The sequence below is a fragment of the Nerophis ophidion genome, linkage group LG06, assembly GCF_033978795.1.
Source record: "Nerophis ophidion isolate RoL-2023_Sa linkage group LG06, RoL_Noph_v1.0, whole genome shotgun sequence".
NCBI classification, from domain to species: Eukaryota; Metazoa; Chordata; class Actinopteri; order Syngnathiformes; family Syngnathidae; genus Nerophis; species Nerophis ophidion.
This window is the reverse complement of record NC_084616.1, coordinates 4150102-4162891: the sequence shown is the minus strand read 5'-3', so window position 1 is coordinate 4162891 and position 12790 is coordinate 4150102.

Sequence of the window (12790 nt, the reverse complement as noted above, 5' to 3'; positions counted from 1 at the left end):
AACATAATAGTGTGAGAGTCCAGTCCATGGTGGATCTAACATAATAGTGTGAGAGTCCAGTCCATAGTGGATCTAACATAATAGTGAGAGTCCAATCCATAGTGGATCTAACATAATAGTGAGAGACTAGTGTCTCAAAGGGCTGCACAAACCACCACGACATCCTCGGTAGGCCCACATAAGGGCAAGGAAAAACTCACACCCAGTGGGACGTCGGTGACAATGATGACTATGAGAAACCTTGGAGAGGAGGGAAGCAATGGATGTCGGGCGGGTCTAACATGATACTGTGAAAGTTCAATCCATAATGGATCCAACACAGCAGCGAGAGTCCAGTCCAAAGCGGATCCAGCAGGAAACCATCCCAAGCGGAGGCGGATCTTAATATGATTAATTTTGTTCTACAAACCCTGTTTCCATATGAGTTGGGAAATTGTGTTAGATGTAAATATAAACAGAATACAATGATTTGCAAATCCTTTTCAAGCCATATTCAGTTGAATATGCTACAAAGACAACATATTTGATGTTCAAACTCATAAACTTGTTTTTTTTCTTTGCAAATAATAATTAACTTGGAATTTCATGGCTGCAACACGTGCCAAAGTAGTTGGGAAAGGGCATGTTCACCACTGTGTTACATCACCTTTTCTTTTAACAACACTCAATAAACGTTTGGGAACTGAGGAAACTAATTGTTGAAGCTTTGAAGGTGGAATTCTTTCCCATTCTTGTTTTATGTAGAGCTTCAATCAATCAATCAATCAATGTTTACTTATATAGCCTTAAATCACTAGTGTCTCAAAGGGCTGCACAAACCACTACGACATCCTCGGTAGGCCCACATAAGGGCAAAGAAAACTCACACCCAGTGGGACGTCGGTGACAATGATGACTATGAGAACCTTAGAGAGGAGGAAAGCAATGGATGTCGAGCGGGTCTAACATGATACTGTGAAAGTTCAATCCATAATGGATCCAACACAGTCGCGAGAGTCCAGTCCAAAGCGGATCCAACACAGCAGCGAGAGTCCCCTCCACAGGAAACCATCCCAAGCGGAGGCGGATCAGCAGCGCAGAGATGTCCCCAGCCGATACACAGGCGAGCAGTACATGGCCACCGGATCGGACCGGACCCCCTCCACAAAGGAGAGTGGGACATAGGAGAAAAAGAAAATAAACGGCAGATCAACTGGTCTAAAAAGGGGGTCTATTTAAAGGCTAGAGTATACAAATGAGTTTTAAGGTGAGACTTAAATGCTTCTACTGAGGTGGCATCTCGAACTGATTTCCTGTCATTCGCTTCCTTGTTTCAGTTATTGTCTACTTTCCCACAAGTCCTTACATCCATCCGTTTTCTACCGCTTGTCGCTTCATTTCATCCGATCGAAGCCCCATCCAAGAACACCCGACCCGGTCCACATGTTGGCACAGGGGGTGCATGAGTGCCGCTGGTATCTGGGAAGCTCTGGTTCAAGACCTTCTCAGTGGCCTAGTGCAGTGTTTTTTAACCACCGTGAGATAGAGCCATCCATCCATCCATTTTCTACCGCTTATTCCCTTTCGGGGTCGCGGGGGGCGCTGGCGCCTATCTCAGCTACAATCGGGCGGAAGGCGGGGTACACCCTGGACAAGTCGCCACCTCATCGCAGGGCCAACACAGATAGACAGACAACATTCACACACTAGGGACCATTTAGTGTTGCCAATCAACCTATCCCCAGGTGCATGTCTTTGGAGGTGGGAGGGGCCTATCCCCAGGTGTATGTCTTTGGAGGTGGGAGGGGCCTATCCCCAGGGGCATGTCTTTGGAGGTGGGAGGGGCCTATCCCCAGGTGCATGTCTTGGAGGTGGGAGGGGCCTATCCCCAGGTGCATGTCTTTGGAGGTGGGAGGGGCCTATCCCCAGGTGCATGTCTTTGGAGGTGGGAGGGGCCTATCCCCAGGTGCATGTCTTTGGAAGTGGCAGGGGCCTATCCCCAGGTGCATGTCTTTGGGGGTGGGACGGGCCTATCCCCAGGTGCATGTCTTTGGAGGTGGGAGGGGCCTATCCTAGGTGCATGTCTTTGGAAGTGGGAGGGGCCTATCCCCTGGTGCATGTCTTTGGAGGTGGGAGGGGCCTATCCCCAGGTGCATGTCTTTGGAGGTGGGAGGGGCCTATCCCCAGGTGCATGTCTTTGGAAGTGGGAGGGGCCTATCCCCAGGTGCATGTCTTTGGAGGTGGGAGGGGCCTATCCCCAGGTGCATGTCTTTGGAGGTGGGAGGGGCCTATCCCCAGGTGCATGTCTTTGGAGGTGGGAGGGGCCTATCTCCAGGTGTATGTCTTTGGAAGTGGGAGTGGCCTATCCCTAGGTGCATGCCTTTGGAGGTGGGAGTGGCCTATCCCTAGGTGCATGTCTTAGGATGTGGGAGGGGCCTATCCCCAGGTGCATGTCTTTGGAGGTGGGAGGGGCCTATCCCCAGGTGCATGTCTTTGGAGGTGGGAGGGGGCCTATCCCCAGGTGCATATCTTTGGAGGTGGGAGGGGCCTATCCCCAGGTGCATGTCTTTGGAGGTGGGAGGAAGCTGGAGTACCCGGAGGGAACCCACGCATTCACGGGGAGAACATGCAAACTCCACACAGAAAGATCCCGAGCTTGGATTTGAACCCAGGACTGCAGGACCTTCGTATTGTGAGGCAGACGCACTAACCCCTCTGCCACCGTGAAGCCCTAATTTCACCTATTTGGGTTAAAAAGATTTTTATCAAAGCAGTAATTATGATGCAAATAGCAAAGTTCCCAGGACGAGGACAGAAACAGAATGATATAAACAGCAGCTATGATGATTAGAAACAGGTGTGGGACTGAGGGCTGGGCGTGACTTGGAGACCAGGTGGAAACTAATGGGTTACTATGGAAACAAACAAAACCAGGAAGTGTAAAACGGGAAACAAGAGTCCAAAAACAAAAACATAACATGAAAAAAACAAGATCCATAGGTGTGACACCTTCAAGGTACTCAAAGCGCTTTGACACTACTTCCACATTTACACACACTGATAGAGGGAGCTGTCATGCAAGGCGCCAACCAGCACCCATCAGGAGCAAGGGTGAAGTGTCTTGCTCAGGACACAACAGACGTGACGAGGTTGGTACTAGGTGGGGATTGAACCAGGGACGCTCGGGTTGCGCACGGCCACTCTCCCACTGCGCCACGCCGTCCCAGTATAGGTATATATGTATGTATATATGTATGTATGTAAAGGTATATACAGTATAGGTACATATGTATGTATATATGTATATAAACTGGTCTAAAAAGGAGGTCTATTTAAAGGCTAGAGTATACAAATGAGTTTTAAGATGAGACTTAAATGCTTCTACTGAGGTAGCATCTCGAACTGTTACCGGGAGGGCATTCCAGAGTACTGGAGCCCGAACGGAAAACGCTCTATAGCCCGCAGACTTTTTTTGGGCTCTTGGAATCACTAATAAGCCGGAGTCTTTTGAAGGCAGATTTCTTGCCGGGACATATGGTACAATACAATCGGCAAGATAGGATGGAGCTAGACCGTGTAGTATTTTATACGTAAGTAGTAAAACCTTAAAGTCACATCTTAAGTGCACAGGAAGCCAGTGCAGGTGAGCCAGTATAGGTATACATGTATGTATATATGTATATAAAGGTATATACAGTATAGGTATATATGTATGTATATATGTATATAAAGGTATATACAGTATAGGTATATATGTATGTATATATGTATATAAAGGTATATACAGTATAGGTATATATGTATGTATATATGTATATAAAGGTATATACAGTATAGGTATATATGTATGTATATATATATATATATATATAAAGGTATATACAGTATAGGTATATACGTATGTATATAAAGGTATATACAGTATAAAACGTATTCTTACCTGCAATCCTGCTGACTGGTAGTGTGTGCATCCACAAAGTGGCAAATCCGCGCAGACTGTTGAACAACTTAAGCTGCAAGAATGGGAAAGAATTCCACTTTCAAAGCTTCAACAATTACTTTCCTCAGTTCCCAAACGTTTATTGGGTGTTGTTAAAAGAAAAGGTGATGTAACACAGTGGTGAACATGCCCTTTCCCAACTACTTTGGCACGTGTTGCAGCCATGAAATTCCAAGTTAACTATTATTTGCAAAAAAAAAAAATACAGTTTATGAGTTTGAACATCAAATATGTTGTCTTTGTAGCATATTCAACTGAATATGGGTTGAAAAGGATTTGCAAATCATTGTATTCTGTTTATATTTACATCTAACACAATTTCCCGTATGGAAACGGGGTTTGTACAAATGTCCTCAAATATGAATCATAATTAGACGAATGGTCAATGACTACGGAGAAGAGGTTTTGTTTGACAGACATGATGTTTTGCAAGCATAATAAATGTCCAGCCTTGCAAGTACGAGTACAAAGCAGCCGTGAGAACGCTAACTCCACATTCACTCTCTCGGTCACAGTTGCAAGAATGTGGATATTCTAGTTCTCCATTCCACGGTATCAAATGTTGATGTTTTGATAAGAGCAAACATTTTGACCGTTGAATTTTTTATCGGATTAAAACAACACTTTTAACCATGAATGTAAGAAAAAAAAAAGTGTAGAGGTCATTAAATCATTAGTCTTTTTTTTTTTTTTTGCATGTATTTACATTTTTAAACATTATTTTTCTATTTGGTTTAAGAAAATACCTGTAAAGGTAAACACATGTTACCTTAATTGTATTTTATATTTAACTTATTTGAATTCAATGTATTTATTGTAATATTTGAATATACTTTTTAATTTAATTCAATTGAAAGGTCTCACTGTAATCAATGTAATATAACTTAATACAATTTTAACATCTACAAAAGCCAAAACCAGTGAAGTTGTCACGTTTGGTAAATAGTAAATAAAAAGAGAATACAATGATTTGCGAATCCTTTTCGACTTATATTCAATTGAATAGACTGCAAAGACAAGGTATTTAATGCTTGAACTGAGAAACTCATTTTTGTTGCACTTTAACTTAGAATTAAATGGCAGCAACACATTGCAAAACAGTTTGCACAATGGCGGTGTTTCTGGGTGTTGTTGATAAATGGCTTTGGCTTTGCATAGTAAAGTTTTAACTTGCACTTACGGATGTAGCGACCGACTGTAGTTACTGACAGTGGTTTTCTGAAGTGTTCCTGAGACCATGTGGTGATATCCTTTACACACTCATGTCGGTTTTTGATGCAGTACCGTGCAGTGATTTCTCCAGTCTTTGAACCTTTTGATGATTTTACGCAGCGTAGATGGTGAAATCCCTAAATTCCTTGCAATAGTTGCTTGAGAAATGTTGTTCTTAAGCAATTTGCTCAGGCATTTGTTGACAAAGTGGTGACCCTCGCCCCGTCCTTGTTTGTGAACGAGTGAGCATTTCAAGGAAGCTGCTTTTATACCCGATCATGGCATCCACCTGTTCGCCATTAGCCTGCACACCTGTGGGATGTTCCGTATAAGTATTTGATGAGCATTCCTCAACTTTTTCAGTCGTTTTTTGTCACTTGTGCCAGCTTTTTTGAAACATGTAGCAGGCATCAAAAAAAAAAATTGTTTCTCAGTTCAAACATGAAATACCGTATTTCCTTGAATTGCGCCTGCCTAGAATTACTGCCGGGTCAAACTCATTTCACAAAATAATTAGCGCATGCTTAGCATTACCGCCGGCTCCGAATTAACACCGGGTCAAACTCGTTTAGCAAAATATTATTTTTATTAGCACGTCTAGAATTTGTGCCCATTCAAACTCGTTTCGCCAAATAGTTAGCATATGCCTAGAATTTCCACCGGGTCAAACTCGTCACGTCACAATCATTTGAAATCGCATAAAGGGAAGAAGATTAAGAGCTATTCAGTAGGATTTAAGGTCCAAGCTATTGAATATGCTAAAAAGAAGAGTAAGCAGCTATGTTTTATTAGTATACCGTAGCTGCGTGTGTCAAACATGAGTCATTAAATGACTCCCGCCTCCTGGTGGTAGAGGGCGCTAGTGATCCTTCTTGCGACTACTCGGCTGCAGAAGAAGTGACAACAAGCAGCGATCGTTTATTTTTTCCTCTCGCTTGCACTTTTAACATGGAGGATTACATATCTAAAATAAAACAGTTTCTAAACTGGACTTTCAATGGAAGCAGGAGGTAATAAAGGAAGATCTCCATCGAAGAAAGATAAGGAAGACTTCTATAAACAAGTTATCGATGCTTTTGATCAGAAGGAGCTGCACATGGACTTCATTTATAAGTAAAGGTAAGACCATAATAACGTTGTTTTTATTATATGTGCTTTTTATGATGGGATCCTTACATCACACTCAAATTTATAAGCGCAGGAGTGAAAAAAGGTTTTAAATTAGTTAGCGCCCCAGCGGCAATTCAAGGAAATACGGTATCTTGTCTTTACGATGTATTCAATTGAATATAAGTTGAAAAGGATTTGCAAATCATTTTATTTTGTTTACTTACCACCAAACTTCATTGTTTTTTATTTATTTATTTTTTATTTTATTGAATTTAATTGACATGTCTCACTGGACAGTTAACCCCTGTTTATGTCTATTTACATGCGGTAATTAAGTTACATTTTAGCTTATTTTCATGCTTCCATGTATGTCAAAGGACACTGAGATAAATATCATATTTTAACGTTTTTTTTGGGGTATATTTCCGTGTGACTGTCACACATCATGGGAGAGAGTGAAGATAGGACGATAACGGATTTATTTTTATTTCGTTATGTTATGTAAGCAGGTCAGAAAGGTGATCATGTCAGAGTCCAGACTGATAAGGTCGGTAAAACAACAATACTTTATCCATCCATCAAGATAGTATCTAGTCAGCACTCAATCAGCAGCGTTTTGGAACAGCTTACGTCATAAGAGGCTTGCTGTAGCAAATAGTTTGACTAATAGTAATAATGACTGGAGAAGTAGTGGTAAATACATCTGGGGGGGCGTTGAATTTTGGTCATTTTCCTACCAATATTTTACAACTCAAACATAACGTTAAAACATGTCATGATTTGTGGTCCGGATCATGTTTTGTTTAGTTATGTTCTGTTAGTTATGGACTCCCTTAGTTCCTGTTTGGTGCACTTCGGGTGTTTGTTTTGGTTTTGGTTTTTCCCAACCAATATTTTACAACTCAAACATAACGTTGAAACAACATGCTTTTTGGCGACGTTTATTCAATGTTGGATTTTGACGTTGATTTGACCGTTGAGTTTTGGTCATTTCCCGACCAATTTTTACAACACAAAGCTAGCGTTGAAACAACATGCTTTTTGATGACGTTTAATTAATGTTGGATTTTGACTTTGATTTGACCAACGAATTTTAGTAATTTCTCACCCAATATTCTACAACTCAAATTCAACGTTGAAACAACATCTTTTGACGACGTTCAATCAATGTTGGGTTCCGACGTTGATTTTAACGTTGAATTTTGGTCATTTCCCAACCAATATTCTACAACTGAAACAAAGCGTTGAAACAACATGCTTTTTGGCGACGTTTATTCAATGTTGGATTTTGACGTTGATTTGACCGTTGAGTTTTGGTCATTTCCCGACCAATTTTTGCAACACAAAGCTAACGTTAAAACAACATGCTTTTTGACGACGTTTAATCAATATTGGGTTCTGACGTTTAGATGAACATTGAAATTTGGTCATTTCCCAACCAATATTCTACAACTCAAATTCAACATTGAAACAACATTTTTTGACGACGTTTAATCAATGTTGGATTTTGACGTTGATTTGACCGTTGAGTTTTGGTCATTTCCCGACCAATTTTTACAACACAAAGCTAACGTTAAAACAACATGCTTTTTGACGATGTTCAATCAATGTTGGGTTCAGACGTTGATTTTAACGTTGAATTTTGGTAATTTCCCAACCAATATTCTAGAAAACAAATACAATGTTGAAACATTATGCTTTTTCATGACGTTTAATCTATGTTGGATTTTGACGTTGATTCGACCATTGAATTTTGGTCATTTCTCAACCAATATTCTCCAACACAAATACAACGTTGAAACAACATGATTTTCGACGTCATTGAATCAACGTTGGGTTCTGACGTTGATTTTAACGTTGAATTTTGGTAATTTCCCAACCAATATTCTAGAACACAAATACAATGTTGAAACAACATGCTTTTTCATAACATTTAATCAATGTTAAGTTTTGATGTTTAGATGAACATTGAAATGTGGTCATTTCCCGGCCAATTTTTACAACACAAAGCTAGCGTTGAAACAACATGCTTTTTGACGACGTTTAAACAATGTTGGGTTCAGACGTTGATTTTAACGTTGAATTTTGGTCATTTCCCAACCAATATTCTAGAAAACAAATACAATGTTGAAACAACATGCTTTTTCATAACATTTAATCAATGTTAAGTTTTGATGTTTAGATGAACATTGAAATTTGGTCATTTCCCAACCAATATTCTACAACACAAATACAACGTTGAAACAACATGCTTTTTGACGACGTTCAATTAATGTTGGATTTTGACGTTGATTTGACCGTTGAATTTTGGTAATTTCTCAACCAAAATTCTACAACACAAATACAACAATGAAACAACATGCTTTTCAAAGTCGTTGAATCAATGTTGGATTCTGACGTTGATTTTAACGTTAAATTTTGGTCATTTCCAAACCAATATTCCGCAACTCAAACATAACGTTAAATCAACATGCTTTTTGACGACGTTTAATCAATGTTAAGTTCTGATGTTTAGATGAACATTGAAATGTGGTCATTTCCCAACTAATATTTTCCAACACAAATACAACGTTGAAACAACATGCTTTTTATGACGTTTAATTAATGTTGGATTTTGACGGTTATTTTAACGTTGAATTTTGGTCATTTTCAAACCAATATTCTAGACGTTTAATCTATGTTGGGTTTTGATGTTGATTTGACCATTGAATTTTGGTCATTTCCCAACCAATATTCAACAACACGAATACAACATTGAAACAACATGCTTTTTGACGACGTTTAATCAATGTTGGGTTCTGACGTTTAGATGAACATTGAGATTTGGTCATTTCCCAACCAATATTCTACAACTCAAACATAACGTTAAATCAACATGCTTTTTCATGACGTTTAATTAATGTTGGGTTCTGACGTTGATTGGACCATTGAATTTTGGTCATTTCTCAACCAATATTCTACAACACAAATACAACGTTGAAACAACATGCTTTTCGACGTCGTTGAATCAATGTTGGGTTCTGACGTTGATTTTAACGTTGAATTTTGGTCATTTCCCAACCAACAACGTGGATCCGACGTTAGGCAACATTGTCTCAATTTACAAGTCCAACTTCTTTGCAACGTTGCTTCAAAGTCAGTTTTTAAAGGACATGTACGTGTGATCAGCATTGTATCAATGTCTGGTGCCTGCTGGGGAGGGAAGGAGGTGGAACTAAACAGAACTTCAGGAGTGATTAAGAACAGGTGTGCTGGGAGGACAAGGAACAGAAAGCAAAGGCTCTGCCAAACAAGAAGACCAAAGAGGAAATAAAGTCAATATAAGAACCTGAGAGGAGGAAGTCAGGGAATCTAAAGAACACAATAGCCAGGAACCTGTCACGCATATCGTGAAAAAAAAGAAGGGTCCCAGACGTCCTAGAGTCCAAAACTTTGGGATTGGCGAAAGGTTGTCAAAGTGTGCCCCAGCCATAGAGGGTCTGGGGGGATATCAGACCGGGACACCCCTCGCTGCAACTGGACTGTTCAGTTTGCCAGGTTTATGTTTATATTTTAATTTTTAGCGCCCCCTGATTTGTGTTTTCCCGATTGCCATGGGTGCTGATTATTTTCACCTGCCCCCGGGCACTAATCAGAGAGCTATTTTTTCCTGGCTTTCGCCGTACTTTTGTATTTTGACCAATTCATGGAGATTAAATCCTTATCCTACCTGCACGCTGCCCCCGGGGTTCCGTCTGCATCCTGGGAAAAACCCGCCCCCGCATTATCCTGCGATCCCGCCGTGACGCTTCCATGCTTTCATGTTGTCTGACAAGGTCGTAAACTGTAAAGTGGGTCGGATATAATTATTGAACAACATTCAAATCCCTTTACTGGCTTCCTGTTCCACTCAGGATTGAATACAAAGTCTCCCTACTAACTAAAAGCACTGCTCAACCCCAAATCCTCCACACCACACCTGCGTTTCGGACAGGCTAACCTCCTCAAACCTAAAGGACAAAGCTCAGAACTATTGGGAGATTAGTATTTCTGCTTCGCCGCTTCCAGTCTGTGGATTGCGCTCCCTGATCACATGAGGGTACCACAGACTGTGAATATTTTTTTTTTTTTTCTAAAGGCTTAAAAACCCTTCTTTTTTTTTAAAAAAGCCTTTTTTTAGTAGTGTGCTAGTTCTAGCTTTTAGGCTGTTCTATTTTTTTTGGAGGGGGCGGGTGGGGGAAGCTACTTGTGGTTTTAGCGTTGTTTTTTTAAATGCACTGTAGCACTTTGAGGTTTTTTTACTCAATGCAAAGTGCTTTTACAAATAAAATCTGTTATTATTATTATTATTAATTACTACAAAATCAGTGATAACAATTGAGTGGGCCACGGGCCTTTCTGTAGTGAAAAAGTTGAGCCCCTGTGGTAAAAAAGGTTAAGAACTGTCTAAGAAGGCAACAGTTTATGCTGAGAGACTGAAAACCTAAACTATTATTCCTCGGCATTAGAGGGTCACGCTCACTATTGTGGCGCAAAACAGCTGCAAAAGAGCAACACCTCTGCCGACACAACAGCATTACATAGGAAGAGTTCTCCGTCACGTTTGAGTGCACACATAACTTAACTTCAACTTAAGATCCTGGCACACATAACTTAACTTCAACTTAAGATCCTGGCACACATAACTTAACTTCAACTTAATATCCTGGCACACATAACTTAACTCCAACTTAATATCCTGGCAGCAAACAGCAGTTTTCGCGAGTCGTCTCCGTTTTTTTTCCTGCCTGGTTGGATCATTCTCAGGGTTGACTCACACCAGGAGTTTTTCCCCCCGCTGAGTCACGAGCGCCGGCCTCATCCCGACTGTTTGCCAACGGGCGTCTCGGTGTGCAGGAACACACAAACACAGGTTTGGTTCTGCCGAGAGTTCGGTTCTAGAGTCTCCCACGGAGCCCCACTCCCCCCACCCCCTCCCCCCGTGCTGACGTTCCTGATTAGACCACATGGGTGCGGTGCTGAGCCAGCTCCTTCCTGCCTGCAGGCCGGCGACGTGAGCCAAGTCCCCGCCGCGCGAGAAGAAAACACGCCATTGTGTTTCTTTCCCTCGTTATCGGCAACCGCCGTCACCCCCTTGGACCGCCACGCCCCCCCCCCCCTGTCAAAGATCCTTTTTGCCAGTCAGCTTTTTTCAGGACTTCTTGTGCACGGAGGATGAATATAAATCAGATTTGCCAGAGATTATTACACTCAAAACTATTTCCTGCTCCTTAAATCAGCCTGAAAAAGGCACAGATGCACAAAACCCATTTTATTTTTAAATGTTGTTCAATCAATCAATCAATGTTTACTTATATAGCCTTAAATCACTAGTGTCTCAAAGGGCTGCACAAACCACCACGACATCCTCGGTAGGCCCACATAAGGGCAAGGAAAACTCACACCCAGTGGGACGTCGGTGACAATGATGACTATGAGAAACCTTCGAGAGGACCACATATAAGGCAACCCCCCCCCCCAGGGGACCAAAAGCAACGGATGTCGAGCGGGTCTAACATGATACTGTGAAAGCTCAATCCATAGTGGATCCGACATAACCGTGAGAGTCCAGTCCAAAGTGGATCCAACACAGCAGAGAGAGTCCCGTCCATAGTGGAGCCAGCAGGAAACCATCCCAAGCGGAGTCGGATCAGCAGCTTAGAGATGTCCCCAGCCGATACACAGACGAGCGGTCCATCCTGGGTCCCGACTCTGGACAGCCAGTACTTCATCCATGGCCACCAGACCGGACCCCCTCCACAAGGGGGAGTGGGACATGGGAGAAAAAGAAAAGAAACGGCAGATCAACTGGTCTAAAAAGGGAGTCTATTTAAAGGCTAGAGTATACAAATGAGTTTTAAGGTGAGACTTAAATGCTTCTACTGAGGTGGCATCTCGAACTGTTACCGGGAGGGCATTCCAGAGTACTGGAGCCCGGAATGAAAACGCTCTATAGCCCGCAGACTTTTTTTGGGCTTTGGGAATCACTAATAAGCCGGAGTCCTTTGAAGGCAGATTTCTTGCCGGGACATATGGTACAATACAATCGGCAAGATAGGATGGAGCTAGACCGTGTAGTATTTTATACGTAAGTAGTAAAACCTTAAAGTCACATCTTAAGTGCACAGGAAGCCAGTGCAGGTGAGCCAGTATAGGTATATATGTATGTATATATGTATATAAAGGCATATACAGTATAGGTATATATGTATGTATATATGTATATAAAGGTATATACAGTATAGGTATATATGTATGTATATATGTATATAAAGGTATACACAGTATAGGTATATATGTATGTATATATGTATATAAAGGTATACACAGTATAGGTATATATGTATGTATATATGTATATAAAGGTATATACAGTATAGGTATATATGTATGTATATATGTATATAAAGGTATATACAGTATAGGTATATATGTATGTATATATGTATATAAAGGTATATACAGTATAGG